We start from the raw sequence: 19214 nt of genomic DNA, 5'->3' as shown, positions 1-19214 counted from the left end.
AAGACCCAGATGCAGAGTGAACAAGGAACGTTTATTGACAAAAGACAAAGCACGATAGGAGGGAGTGGCTTGAACAGTCCAGACAGTAGGATTGGGTAGATGGGTGGACAGTGGAGCAGGCAGTTGGGGGGGGATGACCGCCGAGGGGGGCTCTGGGTGACAACCGAGTGCAGGACTGTAGAGGAGGCTGTGCAAGGGACCAGACCACAACACCAGGAACCAAGGGCACTTGACTATAGAGGTATAGCCACACACGTCAGACCTCCAGGCGGGGAGACCCAGTAGCCAGGGAGAAGGCAGCGGGCAACACAGGAACAGACAGAACTCACAAAACACTAGACAAGACTTAAGACAACATGAGAACAACAACAACAAAACTATAATAATAATAATAACAATAATAACAACAACAACAACAACAACAATAATAATACAGGGGCAAAAATCAGACAAGGGTGCTATGACCTAGAAACCAGATTAACTAGGGAAATAACCAAAGTAAACTAAAAAGGTAAAGAAACAAATACAAAACAAAGTTCTAGAAATAACTGGAAGACTAACCAAGAAAATAACTCAAAAGGGGAAAATAAATACTTTAAAGAACAAGTCAAACTAGTCAAATTAAAAGTGAGATCCAAACAAAAAGAAACACTTAAACTAGACTAGAATAAACAGCGACAAGATAAACTTAAACTAACAAATACCAGACTTAAACTGACAAGGGAAAAACGCTATTAGTTTAGAACAGCTAGCACGCTAAGCAGACACTAACTCACACACAAAACGAACCGGCAAACACATGAGGGAAGTGATCACAATAAGAGCATACAGAGACATGAGAAACAGGTGACAACACTCTGACTAATGGGGACTAAACAAGAGGGCGTGACCAGGGAAAACAAGGAGGTGGGACAAGAGGAGCACGTGGTAGACACAAGAGACACAACCATGTGCTCAGGCACAAAATAAACAAAGACACATTGAACAAAGACAGTACAGACAAGACTGTCAGGGCAGGATCCTGACAGTTTTGTAGTTTAATAACAAATGGCTATATAAAAACATACAGTACTTTGTATATTTTCTTTTCAAAGATAAAAGTAGATTGCTTTTGCTGAATAAAGACTTCAACTGATTCTGTGTTAAAAGTTTTATTGACAGATGAGGTAAAGGCATTACATAAATGACATTTACTACACACATGTATAAATATAAAATACATGTTAAAAAAAAAACAGGTGAAAGCTACACAAGTACGGAAGTTCTAAGCGGCCATGCATTATAATATTTTTTCTTCTTGTTTTCTCGTTAACGACTTAATTTTCTCGTTATCTCGACATAACGAAGTTCTGTATATATGTATATGTAAAATCCATAGGCTTATTCAATTCAGTTTTGTCCTATAATGTTGTAATCATTTTTTTATACACATGTGTAATAAGGAAAAGAAGCACATCAGCCTACATCGTTAAATCCCGTCCTACTGTAGATAAACACAATACAGTGATGTCAACCTTGGTTTTGATAAGCAGTTTATGACACAGAACGCGTTGGTGAAACTCATGCATCTAGCAGGAACTTAATACACAAAATATTCATATTGATTCCAGCATTTAACATTTATGAATTAATTAAATGTCAGTAATGAAGACTGCACAAACTGTAGCGATCACGAGGAAGGATGAAAATGAAAAGTGAGTTTAATCCAAGCAGCTCTAATTTCGCGGTGTTGCCATTTAAACATGTTAATTACAAAAACAAAATGTTCGTTGTACTGTCTCTGGAAAAATCAACAGTGATTGATCAGCCTTTATTTATATACAGTATTGTAGACCTTATTACCTAGGCGAAGCTAAATTTGCTGAAATATAGGCTACAGTAAGAGCGCCTGCATGGTTGTCCATCAGATGCCTGTCAAAGTTGAGTTCGTTACTATAGCAACAGTAAAAATGTTTAATATATTCTTTTCCCCCCAACACTTATGACTTTTCTACACCATTTTCACATCTTCTCCTAACAAAGTGAAACTGCCTGTAAAATGTTATCATCAAAACGCACCAAACCATTGAAGCCTTTATAAACTGTTGTATCAAGGTTGTTTCAGTCATCTCTGCTACAAAATGTTCTGTTACTGACACACACACACACACAAACGCCAGACGCCGTCGTTAAAACACCAGCACAAGATATTTATCAAAACTATGTTATGTTCTACTATGTCTATTACTAACTACAATTTTAAAAATCTATACTTTGAGATTTAAACAAAAGAAAAAAGATATCCCAGCAGAGCTTAACTGACCTCACGAGTCTGGCAAAGAATGCGCGTTCCATAGACATCATGGCGCGCTCTAGTCCGGTCCATAGACAGTAAAAGAAATGGACACTGCAACACTGCGGTCAAGCCAGCCGCACTTCAGAAAAACACCGTCAAGCCAGCCGCGAGTGAAATTTATATGCGCGTGTATTACTATAATTACGGCAATAGCAGGAACAGCAGAGAGGGAACGCGCTTTCAGAGCGCTTTTCATCTGTACGTTCAGATTTGATATATGACGACCTTTTTTGCCCATCTGCTCTAATATTCGTGTAACTTATTGTTTTCCTATACTGCTCTGTATTAGTATAATTTTCAGCCTTTCAAAGCATTACAATTATTAGTAGAAAACGAGATATGGGACATTCATTGATTTAGAAGACACTTTTTATGATGAGAAAGAAGCAATTAAAGGTCAGTTCTTAAAGAAGACATCCCATACTATATCCATACCTCACATAAAACTATTTTACTGGAGCCTTTTAGAGATATAGGATAATATTACACTTTACAAGTCTTTTAAGATCCCATTTCTAACAAGTAGGAATAAAAACAATGGTCAGTTCTTATAAGGGACATCGCATACTATATGCAAACTTCATATCAAACCATTTTACTGCAGCATTTTTAAGATATGGGACAATACAATGATTTAGAGGGCTATAAAGACACCATTTCTAATAAGTAGAAAAAAACAATAGTCTGTTCCTATAAGGGATGTCCCATACTATACGCACACCTCATATCAAAACCTTTTACTGCAGCATTTTTGAGATATGGGTCCAAATGGTGATTTCGATGGCTATAAAGACACCATTTATAATAAGTAGAAAAAAACAATGGTCAGTTCTTATAAAGCACATGCCATACCATATGCACACCTCATATCAAAGCATTTTACTGCAGCATGTTTGAGATATGGGTCCATTTGGCAATTTAGAGGGCTATAAAGACCCCATTTCTAATAAGTAGAAAAAAATAATAGTCAGTTCTCATCAGTGACGTCCCATACTATGAGCACATCTCATATCAAACCATTTTACTGCAGATTTTTCCAGAAATGGGAAATTATTACATTTTAACGGGCTGTGAAGATCCCATTTCTAATAAGTAGAAAAAAACAATGGTCAGATCTTATAAAGGACATACCATACTATATGCACAAATCATATCAAACCATTTTACTGCAGCATTTTTGAGATATGGGACATTATTACACTTTAAAGGGCTATAAAGATCCCATTTCTAATAAGTAGATAAAAACAATGGTATGTTCCTATAAGGGATGTCCAATACTATATGCACTCCTCATATCAAACCCTTTTACTGCAGCATTTTTGAAATATGGGTCCAAATGGTGATTTAGAGTGCTACAAAGACCCCATTTCTAATAAGTAGAAAAAAACAATGGTCAGTTCTTATAAAGGACATGCCATACTATATGCACACCTCATATCAAACCATTTTACTGCAGCATTTTCAAGATATGGGACATTATTACACTTTAAAGGGCTATAAAGATCCCATTTGTAATAAGTAGAAAAAAATAATAGTCAATTCTTATCAGGGACATCTCATACTATATGCACACATCATATCAAACCATTTTACAGAAGAATTTTCGAGATATGGGACATTATTACAGTTTAAAGGGCTATAAAGATCCCATTTCTAATAAGTAGAAAAAAACAATGGCCAGTTCTTATCAGGGACATCCCATACTACATGCACACATAATGGTTTGATATAAAACCCAGTCTACTGCAGCATTAATGAGATATGGACCTATATTGTGCTTTAGGGGGCTATAAAGATAAAGGGTATATTCACTTCAGAGGCTCATAGAGAAATGTAATGTTTTCTAAAATCTATGAGTAAATCCATGGAAAACATTTTACTGTATGGTTTTTTTAAGAGCTAGCAAGTATTTCACATATAGAGTTATAAAACATTACATTTATCTATTCCAATAATAATAATAATAATAACGATAAACAATTGTCATAAGGGACATCACCAAATATGTGCAGCCATTATAAAAAAAACATTTCAGTTTACCAATCTGGAACTGCATGCATTCAGAGTCAGTTCTGAGACTTTGCATAACTTTGAGACATGTAGAAATGTCAGCTTATAAAAGTAGAGGAAAACGATGCCCATTTAATGCAAGGCACCTCCTACTTTATTAGCACAGCTAAAATAAAATCTGGGTACTTTGGCAGTTTGGACTTACATGTATTCTAACTCAACAAAATGCTATTTAACTACATAAGTAGGAACACTTACTATTTTTAAAAGGCACATAATAATACTACCTTCGTGCAGAGTTCAGTGTCAATCCTGCGCCAGCAAACCTTTCTGTAACTATGAATTGTTCCTGACTCTTAATTAGATTAGGGTTGGAACTGAACTTTAAGTGAGATTTCCAGAAACAAGACTGGGGATACGCTATGATCCATTCATCCATTGAATGCAAGCTACTCTAAACTTTCACAGAGCAAAGACTCCATATTTGGTGTTTAGAAAGTGTGTGAAGTATAGTGTGACAGACAAGTGTGTGTGACTTCATATTTGCTGACAGAATAGGGAGTGCCTTGCATGCAAAGGCCATTATTTTTATCTACTGTATGTACAGTGTTGTTCAAAATAATAGCAGTACAATGTGACTAACCAGAATAATTAAGGTTTTTCGTATATTTTTTTATTGCTACGTGGCAAACAAGTTACCAGTAGGTTCAGTAGATTCTCAGAAAACAAATGAGACCCAGCATTTATGATATGCACGCTCTTAAGGCTGTACAATTGGGCAATTAGTTGAATTAGTTGAAAGGGGTGTGTTCAAAAAAATAGCAGTGTGGCATTCAATCACTGAGGTCATCAATTTTGTGAAGAAACAGGTGTGAATCAGGTGGCCCCTATTTAAGGATGAAGCCAACACTTGTTGAACATGCATTTGAAAGCTGAGGAAAATGGGTCGTTCAAGACATTGTTCAGAAGAACAGCGTACTTTGATTAAAAAGTTGATTAGAGAGGGGAAAACCTATAAAGAGGTGCAAAAAATGATAGGCTGTTCAGCTAAAATGATCTCCAATGCCTTAAAATGGAGAGCAAAACCAGAGAGACGTGGAAGAAAACGGAAGACAACCATCAAAATGGATAGAAGAATAACCAGAATGGCAAAGGCTCAGCCAATGATCACCTCCAGGATGATCAAAGACAGTCTGGAGTTACCTGTAAGTACTGTGACAGTTAGAAGACGTCTGTGTGAAGCTAATCTATTTTTAAGAATCCCCCGCAAAGTCCCTCTGTTAAAAAAAAGGCATGTGCAGAAGAGGTTACAATTTGCCAAAGAACACATCAACTGGCCTAAAGAGAAATGGAGGAACATTTTGTGGACTGATGAGAGTAAAATTGTTCTTTTTGGGTCCAAGGGCCACAGGCAGTTTGTGAGACGACCCCCAAACTCTGAATTCAAGCCACAGTACACAGTGAAGACAGTGAAGCATGGAGGTGCAAGCATCATGATATGGGCATGTTTCTCCTACTATGGTGTTGGGCCTATTTATCGCATACCAGGGATCATGGATCAGTTTGCATATGTTAAAATACTTGAAGAGGTCATGTTGCCCTATGCTGAAGAGGACATGCCCTTGAAATGGTTGTTTCAACAAGACAATGACCCAAAACACACTAGTAAACGGGCAAAGTCTTGGTTCCAAACCAACAAAATTAATGTTATGGAGTGGCCAGCCCAATCTCCAGACCTTAATCCAATTGAGAACTTGTGGGGTGATATCAAAAATGCTGTTTCTGAAGCAAAACCAAGAAATGTGAATGAATTGTGGAATGTTGTTAAAGAATCATGGAGTGGAATAACAGCTGAGAGGTGCCACAAGTTGGTTGACTCCATGCCACACAGATGTCAAGCAGTTTTAAAAAACTGTGGTCATACAACTAAATATTAGTTTAGTGATTCACAGGATTGCTAAATCCCAAAACAAAAAAATGTTTGTACAAAATAGTTTTGAGTTTGTACAGTCAAAGGTAGACACTGCTATTTTTTTGAACACACCCCTTTCAACTAATTGCCCAATTGCACAGCCTTAAGAGCGTGCATATCATGAATGCTGGGTCTTGTTTGTTTTCTGACAATCTACTGAACCTACTGGTAACTTGTTTGCCACGTAGCAATAAAAAATATACTAAAAACCTTGATTATTCTGGTTAGTCACATTGTACTGCTATTATTTTGAACAATACTGTATTTAACCTTATGTTTATATAAACCTCAAAACTGGGGGAAAAATATCCAGTCTTTAATATATATATATAAAGTAGCTCATATTCTATCAGCACAGATAATCTGAAGTCTGATATATATATATATATATATATATATATATATATATATATATATATATAATTTATTTAATTTGGATGTTTGCAACAAACTGCCAAAGTACACAGACTTCAGATTATCTGTGTGAATATAGTATGGCACCTCCAATATACAAACTGTATATATACAATATACAAATTTTTTTTTCCAACTTATTAGAAATGGGGGTTCCACTTTATTTTGAGTCCCTAATACCTGTGTAATTAGTAATTAGATGTGTATGTAGTATGTAACCACAGTGTAAGTACACATTCGTACATAGTATCTATAGCTCTAATGTTTGTGTAACTACATATTTGTAATAACCCATTGAATGGTATGTGTAAGTACAAATGTGCAACAGGACATTGGTGATAAAATTTATTGGTAAGAAAGTACAAATGTGTAACAGGACTAATAGCAATATTCAATTTATTATGTAATTACCCCTATGTTACACTGCAGTGGCAAGTAAATTAGGCTTTACATATAAAATGTGGTTGGTGTCCACAATGTTGCACTTTAAATGAAGTCGACAGTTCCTGAGGAGTTACCATGTAAGTACACGGTTATTAAAGTGGTGCACCAACTCCTCCCACTTTACAGAACCCTAAACCCACCCATCTCCACCACCTGGATCAAATGGTTCAAATTACTCTTATACATATTGTTGTTACAAAATGTAGATTTACATGTCCTGTTATACATTTGTACTTGCACAAACCATTCTGAGGGTTGTTACAAAAATATTATAGCCATGGATACTATATACCAATGTGTACTTACACTGTGTTATATATTATGTACACATGTAGTTACATTGTATATACACAGATATTAAGAACACTTAAGATAATGTGGGAGCGACATGGGATATTTATAGCCCAATAAATCACCATATAGTCCCATATCTGAAAATGCTGCCGTAAAATGGTTTGATATGAGGTGAGCATATAGTATGGGACATCCCTTAAAGGAGCTGACATTTGTTTTTCAACTTATAAGAAATGTGGTCTTTATAGTCCTCTAAATTACCATATGGACCCATATCTCAAAAATGCTGCAGTAAAATGGTTTGATATGAGGTGTGCATATAGTATGGGACGTCCCTGATAAGAACTGACTATTCTTTTTTTTCTACTTATTAGAAATTGGATCTTTACAGCCCTTTAAAGTGTAATAATGTCCCGTATCTTAAAAATGCTGCAGTAAAAAGGTTTCATATGAAGGGTGCATATAGTATGGGATGTCCCTGATAAGAACTGACTGTTGTTTTTTTCTACTTATTAGAAATGGGATCTTTATAGCCCTTTAAAGTGTAATAATGTCCCATATCTCGAAAATGCTGCAGTAAAATGGTTTGATATGAGGTGTGCATATAGTATGGGATGTCCATGATAAGAACTGACTTTTGATTTTTTCTACTTATTAGAAATTGGATCTTTACAGCCCTTTAAAGTGTAATAATGTCCCGTATCTTAAAAATGCTGCAGTAAAATGGTTTCATATGGAGGGTGCATATAGTATGGGATGTCCCTGATAAGAACTGACTTTTGTTTTTTTCTACTTATTAGAAATGGGATCTTTACAGGCCTTTAAAGTGTAATAATGTCCCGTATCTTGAAAATGCTGCAGTAAAAAGGTTTGATATGAGGTGTGCATATAGTATGGGGCGTCCCTAATAAGAACTGACCATTGTTTTTTTCTACTTATTAGAAATGATGTCTTTATAGCCCTCCAAATCACCATTTGGACCCATATCTCAAAAATGCTGCAGTAAAATGGTTTGATATGATGTGTGCATATAGTATTGGGCGTCCCTGATAAGAACTGACTATTGTTTTTTTCTACTTATTAGAAATGGGATCTTTATAGCCCTTTAAAGTGTAATAATGTCCCATATCTCAAAAATACTGCAGTAAAAGGGTTTGATATTATGTGTGCATATAGTATGGGACATCCCTGATAAGAACTGACTGTTGTTTTTTTCTACTTTTTACAAATGGGATCTTTATATCCCTTTAAAGTGTAATAATGTCCCATATCTCGAAAATGCTGCAGTAAAATGGTTTGATATGAGGTGTGCATATAGTATGGGAGGTCCCTGATAAGAACTGACTTTAGTTTTTTTTCTACTTATTACAAATGTGATCTTTATAGCCCTTTAAAGTGTAATAATGTCCCATATCTTGAAAATGCTGCAGTAAAATGGTTTGATATGAGGTGTGCATATAGTATGGGATGTCCCTGATAAGAACTGACTTTTGTTTTTTTCTACTTATTAGAAATGGGATCTTTATAGCCCTTTAAAGTGTAATAATGTCCCGTATCTCGAAAATGCTGCAGTAAAATGGTTTGATATGAGGTGTGCATATAGTATGGCATGTCCTTTATAAGAACTGACCATTGTTTTTTTCTACTTATTAGAAATGGGATCTTTATAGCCCTTTAAAGTGTAATAATGTCCCGTATCTCGAAAATGCTGCAGTAAAATGGTTTGATATGAGGTGTGCATATAGTATGGCATGTCCTTAATAAGAACTGACCATTGTTTTTTTCTACTTATTAGAAATGGGGTCTTTGTAGCGCTCTAAATCACCATTTGGACCCATATCTCAAAAATGCTGCAGTAAAAGGGTTTGATATGGGGTGTGCATATAGTATGGGACATCCCTTATGGGAACATACCATTCTTTTTTTCTACTTATTACAAATGGGATCTTTAAAGCCATTTAAAGTGTTATAATGTCCCATATCTTGAAAATGCTGCAGTAAAATGGTTTGATATGAGGTGTGCATATAGTATGGGATGTCCCTGATAAGAACTTACTTTTGTTTTTTTCTACTTATTAGAAATGGGATCTTTACAGCCCTTTAAAGTGTAATAATGTCCCGTATCTCGAAAATGCTGCAGTAAAATGGTTTGATATGAGGTGTGCATGTAGTATGGCATGTCCTTTATAAGAACTGACCATTGTTTTTTTCTACTTATTAGAAATGGGATCTTTATAGCCCTTTAAAGTGTAATAATGTCCCGTATCTCGAAAATGCTGCAGTAAAATGGTTTGATATGAGGTGTGCATATTGTATGGCATGTCCTTTATAAGAACTGACCATTGTTTTTTTTCTACTTATTAGAAATGGGATCTGTATAGCCCTTTAAAGTGTAATAATGTCCCATATCTTGAAAATGCTGAAGTAAAATGGTTTGATATGAGGTGTGCATATAGTATGGCATGTCCTTTATAAGAACTGACCATTGTTTTTTTCTACTTATTATAAATTTTGTCTTTATAGCCATCGAAATCACCATTTGGACCCATATCTCAAAAATGCTGCAGTAAAAGGTTTTGATATGAGGTGTGCATATAGTATGGGACATCCCTTATAGGAACAGACTATTGTTTTTTTCTACTTATTAGAAATGGTGTCTTTATCGCCCTCTAAATCATTGTATTGTCCCATATCTCAAAAATGCTGCAGTAAAATGGTTTCATATGAAGGGTGCATATAGTATGTGACGTCCCTGATAAGAACTGACCTTTGTTTTTTTCTACTTATTAGAAATGTTGACTTTATAGCCCTCTAAATCGCGATATGGACGCATATCTCAAAAATGCTGCAGTAAAATGGTTTGATATGAGGTTTGCATATAGTTTGGGATGTCCCTTATATGAACTGACCTTTGTTTTTTTTCTACTTATTAGAAATAAGGGGCCGCGAGCCATGAGAACGGAATGAGGCCAGTGGAGTGACTGGAAATGAGCGACGCCTGCTCCACTCACCGGTCTCGCGTCCCGCGGTGGAGATGGAAGGATACAAAAGAGGGGGCGACGACAGTGAACAACGAGAGAGGGCCAGGCCAGGCCATGATTTTAGTTTGTGTTTGGTTTTTGTTTGTAAGCGTCCGTGAAGGGCTGTCGCAGTGTTTTGTGTTTATTTTGTTATTAAAAGCCTTATTTGATTGATGGCCGGTTTCCGCCTCCTTCTTCCTGTGGATAAAAAGTTTTGTACTCCGCTATAGGGGTCTTTATAGCCCTCTTGATCGCCATATGGACCCATATCTCAAAAATGCTGCAGCAAAATGATTTTTTGTGTATATAGTATGGGACGTCCCTGATAAGAACTGACCATTGTTTTTTTTCTATTTATTAGAAATATGATCTTTATAACCCTTTAAAGTGTAATAATGTCCCATATCTCAAAAATGCTGTTGTACAATGGTTTGATATGAGGTGTGCATATGGTATGGGACGTCCCTTATAAGAACCAACTATTGTTTTTTCTACTTATTAGACATTGGATCTTTTATGGCCCTTTAAAGTGTACTAATGTCCAATATCTCCAAAATGCTGCAGTAGAATGGTTTGATATGAAGTTTGCATATAGTATGCGATGTCCCTTATAAGAACTGACCATTGTTTTTTTTCCTACTTGTTAGAAATGGGATCTTAAAAGACTTGTAAAGTGTAATATTATCCTATATCTCTAAAAGGCTCCAGTAAAATGGTTTTATGTGAGGTATGGATATAGTATGGGATGTCTTCTTTAAGAACTGACCTTTAATTGCTTCTTTCTCATCATAAAAAAGTGTCTTCTAAATCAATGAATGTCCCATATCTCGTTTTCTACTAATAATTGTAATGCTTTGAAAGGCTGAAAATTATACTAATACAGAGCAGTCAAGGAAAACAATAAGTTACACGAATATTAGAGCAGATGGGCAAAAAAGGTCGTCATATATCAAATCTGAACGTACAGATGAAAAGCGCTCTGAAAGCGCGTTCCCTCTCTGCTGTTCCTGCTATTGCCGTAATTATAGTAATACACGCGCATATAAATTTCACTCGCGGCTGGCTTGACGGTGTTTGTCTGAAGTGCGGCTGGCTTGACCGCAGTACAGCAACTCCATTGGAACTCAATTGAGACAAGTGAAGCCCATTTTTAGCGTTTTTTTAGCACTTCCGTTTCTGACGCGCAGACTCAAACGAAGCTTGACGACGTCAGCAACCTGTCTTGCAGATGTAAATCTTCTAGTAGCTGTGCGTGTAAACTGCCATCGTTAATCTTGCAGAGACGGCGAGCTTGAGCGGGGAGTTCTTTGGCGTGAGTGAGCAGGAGTAAGTATTGTGATTAATTATTTTGTATAGTTGTTAAAAAGGCCCGCTGTAACAAGCTTTTATTTTGAAGTTTTCTGGTGATCAGCCAGTGTTTTGAATGTGATGTCATCGCAGCAACCTAAAGACACTATGCTCCGCCCACTTCCAGCAGGTGGCAATGATTAGTGTTTGGTAGAAATAGCCTGCACCAAGTAGGTGAAAGCAAATGTACTCGAGGCTTTCTCAAGTGTTGGTGTTGTGTGCGTATGTTAGATGAACCAAGTAAGTTTATTTATGTACTTCAGCTTTTGATAGCTGTGACCCTTCTGAATTTTAGTTGATACTCATTGTTTAAGGTACTTTAAATGCAATTACTGGTTGTCATCACACATTCTGATGTAGGTTGTTCATTTAAGTGTATATTGCTACCTTCTTTGTATGAATTTACCTACTTTATTGATTTGTTTATACTAATTTGTTGTTATATCTTTTGTTAAAGACCACACCCAGATGGAAACAACACCAATGTAATATCTGCAACATTTGTGAATTGTTGAGAAGAAAATAAATGCATCAAAGACTTAACCTGCATCTTTATGTCTCTTACCGGACATCTGTGGTGAACTAGTCCCCCACTGGCAACCCCAACTGGTCTAGTTATACCAGTTTTCTTTATGGTCCTTCGAGCCGGAGCTAGAGTTTTCCACAGTTATGGAGATGCAGCCATCAGATGATGTTCCTGTTGAGCGGCCCAGGAGACAATCATCTCTGCCTGCACACTTGCAGGATTATGACTTGACTGGCTACAGTCTACAAAGATCCTTATCACCACCTAGCTATTCCCATGAAACCCCCTGTGCTGTGTCACCTGAGGAGGATGTCAGGATGGACACCCTACATGTAGCAGCACATCACCGTGACTATCACAGTCCTCAACAGTGGTATGTAACAGATCGATGGGATCAGCAGGTTGAAACCTTGAGAGAAGAAAATGCTGATTTGAGGAGACAACAAAGTGGCCTGATTACTACAGTTCAGCGGCTGCAGGAGGAAAGAGATGATCTTAAGCAGGCCAACGCCAAGTTTACATCTCAGATGTCTCAGCTACAAGCGGAGGTGAAACAATTGTTAAGTTGGCAGAATCAGTCACAGCCTCCTCAGGCATTGTCTACCTTTCCTGTACCTTGTCAGTCCGAAGCCCGAGACCGCCCTAAACCAGTTCCAGCCCCTAGAAAGCCAAGAGTAGCTGAACCTGTAGCAAATTCAAACTATGCCCAAGCCTCTTACAATGCATCACAAAATAGTAGTTCAGCAGAAAGTGTGGAGAGCTATGAGGGTTCAAGCAGTCAAGAAAGTTTGTCCTCTTCTGTTGAGGGCATGAGAAATCTGTCCCTGAGCTCATCCAGGAAGAAGAATGTTAATACCAGTCCAGCAATTGTTAGACAAATTTGTCAGAGAAAGAATGGAGGAACTCAAGCCAAGAATGTAAGAAGTTATGTTCGCTCTGGATCTCCACAATCTTCCAGATGGCACAGCTTGTCTTCTAGGAGCAAGAGACGGCACCACCACTCTCTGAGTCCAACTACTGACCAGGAAAGAGTATATCGTGGCCCTACTCCTACAATTCCTGACCTGATTTACCCAAACCCCAGAGAGTTTGCACGGCTTAAGATTGCTTTAGAAAACATTCTACCAGCTGATGCTACAGAACGCTTTAAATTTCATATCCTGCTAGAACATCTCAAGGTTGAAGAGGCACAGTTAATTGCTGAATCTTACAGTAGTTCACGTCATCCTTATATCAACACTATGGATGCTCTCAATAAACAGTATGGCCAGCCACATCAGTTAGCATTACAGCGCATAGTGGAATTGATGGATGGGCCCAGCATCAGCACTGGAGATATTAAAACTTTTCGAATGTATGCTCTGAGGGTGAGATCCTTAGTGGGAATGCTGAAACAACTAGGTAAGCCTGGCATGGTGGAATTAAGATGTGGCTCGCATGTGTCCAGACTTCTGAGTAAGTTGCCACATGATCTGCGTAGCAGTTTCAGAAGATTTATTTATCCATTAGATGTGAAGATTCCAACCCTCCTTAACTTAGCAGACTGGTTAGAATATGAAATCCAAGTGCAAGAAGATTCCACAAGATATGTAAGCCGTTCGGGCAGAGGATACTCAACCAGTTTGCCCAGGGATCGGTCAAGGAGGTTGACATCATTCAACAAGGGCACAGAGGTTCTGCTTAGCACAGAGAAATACCCTTCATCACCATCACATTCCTCAGCTGTCACTGCTAAGATCACCAAGGGGAAAGCTTACTGCCCTTATTGTGATAACCACAAACACACTTTGAATAACTGTGTAAATTTCTCTCAACTTTCCAAGTCTCAGAGGCAGAATTGGATTAAGGGGCACAACCGATGCTGGCGCTGTGGACGGGGCCATAGATCATCAGAGTGTAACCTTAAAATGCGCTGCAAAACATGCAATGGTTGTCACTTGCTTGTTCTTCATGATGTTAATATATGGAACAAGGAGAAAGTAGTGGAAGCAGAAGATCCATCTACTAGCCCTGTCTTGGGGGAGGCTGCAAATGAGGTGTTATTCATTGACAAGCCCCCAGGAAGTCGTAAGGTACTGTTGAAGATATGTAAAGTGATTCTAAGAAATGGAGATCGATCGATGACCGCTTATGCCATTCTGGATGATGGCTCCGAAAGAACCATCTTGTTAAATACTGCAGCAACCCGGCTGAAACTGGAAGGTAAGCCAGAGGACTTGACTCTGCGTACTGTCAGACAAGAATTAAAGGTCCTGCATGGGGCGGCTGTTTCCTTTAACCTTTCACCAGCCTGCCGGCCAAACAAGATGTATCGGATCAATGGAGCATTCACTGCAGCGGAGTTGGGGCTTGGAGTGCACTGTTATCCTGTCAAGGCTTTACGGAAAAGGTACCGTCATCTTAAAGGACTTCCCCTCCAAGAAATTAAAGCTGCTCATCCAGTTTTGCTCATAGGATCTGACTGCCCTCATTTAATTACCCCAGTTGAGCCAGTTCGTTTAGGTCCACCAGGGGGTCCTGCTGCAATTAGAACTCTCCTTGGATGGACAATGCAAGGACCAGTTCAAGCATTACAGCATCTTCTTCGAGAGCAACAGTGTCTGTTCACAACAAGTTGGTCACCCTCTGCTATGTTGCATGAACAAGTTGAAAGACTCTGGCAACTGGATGTCCTTCCGTGGAGAGATGAGAGAATGAGTACTCGATCTGTACAAGACCAGCAGTCAATGAAACTACTGGAGCAAAGAACTTCTAGAGTTGATGTTGATGGGATTAAGCGATATGCTACCCCACTGCTAAGGGTCCAAAATATTTCCCCTCTTTGTGCACCTAAAGAAGCAGTAATGCCTCAGTTAAGAAGTCTGGAGCGGCGTCTCAGTAAGTCCCCTGAGCAAGCAGCTATCTACCAGGCTGAGATTAAAAGACTGGAGCAGGCAGGCTACATTGCTGAATTGCAGTCAGGAGCAGAAGACGCTCAAATAAGTTGGTATATCCCACATCACATGGTTGAACATAATGGGAAACATCGAGTGGTTTTCAACTGTTCATTCCAGTTTCAAGGGAACAATCTCAATGAATTGTTACTTCCAGGGCCAACACTGACTTCTTCATTACTGGCTGTGCTACTAAGATTCCGGGAGCACTCAATCACGATCTGTAGTGATATTAAAGGAATGTTCCACCAGGTTAGACTCCTTCCAGAGGATCGGCCCCTTCTCCGTTTCTTATGGAGAGATCTGCAAAGAGAAGTGGAGCCTAGAATCTATGAATGGCAAGTTCTACCCTTTGGCACCACTAGTAGCCCATGTTGTGCTGTCTTTGCCTTGCAGAAGCACATCCTGGAGAATAGTCAGCCTGGTGACAAGGTACGTGATGCTGTACTAAAGGCGTTTTATGTTGACAACTATCTGCAAAGTCTGCCTTCTGTAGATGAAGCAAGGCTCATGGTAGACCAGCTGCAAAGTGTTTTAGCAGGGGGAGGATTCGAACTCAGGCAATGGGCCAGCAATACACCCTCAACCATTAGTCATCTACCAGTGGCATCCAGATCTGACAGTGCTGAGCAATGGATTGCAAAGGGTAATGCCATCAACCATGAATCAGTGCTTGGACTTCAGTGGAACTGTGAAACTGATACCTTGTCCTATAAGCTCCGTGCTGTAGAGTGCCAAGAGGTTACCATGCGCAACATCTATAAAGTGCTTGCTAGCCAATATGATCCTCTCGGTTACATTATCCCATATACCACACGTGCAAAGGTAATAGTACAGCGATTATGGGAAAAGAAGAGGGACTGGGATGATCCTAAACTACCTGAGAACTTAGTCAATGAGTGGAACAGATGGGCAGGAGAGCTCAGTGATCTACAAAAGATAGTCTTACCCAGATGCTATTGCAGTGCACCAAAGGATGATGTTTCAAGCCAGCGTGAGATCCATATCTTTTGTGACGCATCCGACAGTGCCTATGGGTCTGTTGCCTGTCTTCGAACAGTAGATCAAAGGGGAGAAGTGGAGATCACCTTCATAGTGGCCAGATCAAGAGTGGCTCCTAAGAAACGTCTGTCAATACCTCGTTTAGAGCTATGTGCAGCCCTGACAGGGGCCCAGTTAGCAAAGATCCTGCAGAATGAATTGACTTTGCCCATTCATCAAGTTTTTCTTTGGTCTGATTCCACCACAGTTTTGACCTGGATTAAATCTGAATCCTGCCGATTCAAGGTTTTCGTTGGTACACGAATAACAGAGATTCAGGACCTTACCAGCTGCTGGGAATGGCGCTATGTGCATTCAGAAAGTAATCCTGCTGATGACATCACTCGAGGTAAAAGGCTGGCAGAACTTGGACCACAAAGCCGTTGGAATACGGGACCAACATACCTTCAACTCCCATCTGATCAGTGGCCGGTTCCACCGCCATCCTGTTCCATAGCTGGTGATGAATTGAGAAACTCTACATTCTGTGGTCTGACTAATACTGTACTTCGTTTGTCGATCCCTGATCCAAGCCAATTTCTGACCTTCCAAGATTTATTGACTGCAACAGTAGAATCTCTTGGGGAACATGGGATCAATGTATCAGCTGAGGACTTTCAACAGGCTGAAATGGCTATCCTTCAGCAAGCTCAAGGGGAAAGCTTTCCTTCTGAGATGGCACAGCTTATGGCAGGGAAACCACTACAGACCAACAGTCGACTGCTTTGCCTCGCCCCCGAACTTGACGCTGCAAGCAAACTCCTAAGGATAGGAGGTCGTCTTCGCCGCTGTGAAGAGATTGAGCCCGAGTCGATGCATCCTATTATCCTTGATCCCCGGCATCCAGTCACTACCCTTCTCATTAAGGAATATGATACGAAGCTATTCCACCCAGGTCCTGAGAGAATACTGGCGGAGATGCGTAGGAAATATTGGATTCTTCGGGGTAGGGAAGCAATTCGACGTTATCAGCGCAAAGATTGTCCAGTGTGTCAGAAGTTTCGCAAAACCCCACAGATACCCAGGATGGCAGACCTACCTCCTGCCAGACTACGTCTATTTAAACCTGCCTTCTATTCGACTGGCATTGACTGTTTCGGGCCATATTCCGTAAAGATTGGACGTAAAAGTGAGAAGCGCTGGGGTATTCTATTCAAGTGCATGACTACACGTGCTGTGTATATTGATCTTCTCCCAAGAATTGACACCGACTCCTTCCTGATGGCCCTCAGAAGATTTATAGCCAGACGTGGGAAACCTTTTGAGGTTTTATGTGATCAAGGTACTAATTTTAAAGGAGGGGAAAGGGAGTTGCATCAGACATATGCCGAACTAGTTCCGGAGCTTCAGGAACAACTTGCCAGTCAGCAGATTATCTTTCGATTCAACCCGCCTCATGCCCCACATTTCGGTGGGTGTTGGGAAAGGGAAATTCGTTCCCTGAAACAGGCTCTACAGGTCACTCTGGGAACTCAACCAATACCAGAGGAAACCCTTCAAACTGTGCTCATCGAGATTGAAGGGATTCTAAATTCTAAACCCCTGGGTTATACATCATCCAATGCCTCTTATCCAGATCCTATTACTCCTAATTCACTTCTTATGGGGCGGCCTGATTCGTCCCTTCCTCAAGTGATGTACCCCCAAAGTGAACTGTTGAGTCGACGTCGTTGGCGCCATAGCCAAATTATAGCAGATCACTTTTGGAAGCGGTTTATCAAGTTCTATTTGCCTGGTCTTCAGACTCGCAACAAGTGGCAGCGAGAGTCACCCGATATCAAGGTGGGAACTACTGTTATGATTGTGGACCCTCAATTTCCCAGGGCCCTATGGCCCATTGGTCAGATCTCTCAAGTATTCCCTGGGTTTGATAATAGAATCAGGACTGTTGAAGTGAAAGTTAAGGACAAGTCTTATGTGCGACCTGTGGCAAAGGTTGTACAGCTACCTGCGATACCAGATTGAAATTGACTTGCCTTTTTATAATGTACAGATTTCCACATTCTTTAGAAATCTGGGGGCGGCTGTTAAAAAGGCCCGCTGTAACAAGCTTTTATTTTGAAGTTTTCTGGTGATCAGCCAGTGTTTTGAATGTGATGTCATCGCAGCAACCTAAAGACACTATGCTCCGCCCACTTCCAGCAGGTGGCAATGATTAGTGTTTGGTAGAAATAGCCTGCACCAAGTAGGTGAAAGCAAATGTACTCGAGGCTTTCTCAAGTGTTGGTGTTGTGTGCGTATGTTAGATGAACCAAGTAAGTTTATTTATGTACTTCAGCTTTTGATAGCTGTGACCCTTCTGAATTTTAGTTGATACTCATTGTTTAAGGTACTTTAAATGCAATTACTGGTTGTCATCACACATTCTGATGTAGGTTGTTCATTTAAGTGTATATTGCTACCTTCTTTGTATGAATTTACCTACTTTATTGATTTGTTTATACTAATTTGTTGTTATATCTTTTGTTAAAGACCACACCCAGATGGAAACAACACCAATGTAATATCTGCAACATTTGTGAATTGTTGAGAAGAAAATAAATGCATCAAAGACTTAACCTGCATCTTTATGTCTCTTACCGGACATCTGTGGTGAACTAGTCCCCCACTGGCAACCCCAACTGGTCTAGTTATACCAGTTTTCTTTAATAGTATTTTAAAATGTAATGCCAGTACGCCATATTAAGTTAATTGCCTGCGAGCTTCTCCTCCTGTCTGTACGGTAATGCGACAGAGAGACGAGTGGTTATGACGCAATCGTTAGCCTATTTTTTACAAAAACTGTTTATACGGGGCCATAATGTAACATAGAAGGTAATGGAGCCCTTTATACATTGTCGTGTATCTTTAGAAATAAATAAATGGACAAATGGAGTCT

The 19214-nt window shown here is 39.3% G+C and overlaps 2 protein-coding genes across 5 annotated transcripts in view; one reads left to right on the top strand and one right to left on the bottom strand.

Moving 5' to 3' along the window:
- Positions 1–19214, top strand: part of LOC127978666 (E3 ubiquitin-protein ligase TRIM39) — a 138899-nt gene that overhangs the window by 50080 nt on the left and 69605 nt on the right. The gene's annotated exons all lie outside the window — the stretch shown is intronic.
- LOC127978678 (glycosylated lysosomal membrane protein-like) overlaps positions 1–19214 on the bottom strand; it is a 199442-nt gene that overhangs the window by 158362 nt on the left and 21866 nt on the right. The window lies entirely within an intron of this gene.

Source organism: Carassius gibelio, chromosome B19 (assembly GCF_023724105.1).
Source record: "Carassius gibelio isolate Cgi1373 ecotype wild population from Czech Republic chromosome B19, carGib1.2-hapl.c, whole genome shotgun sequence".
Lineage (NCBI taxonomy): Eukaryota > Metazoa > Chordata > Actinopteri > Cypriniformes > Cyprinidae > Carassius > Carassius gibelio.
The sequence above is the reverse complement of the archived record's forward strand: the minus strand, read 5'-3'. Positions and strand labels throughout refer to the sequence as shown.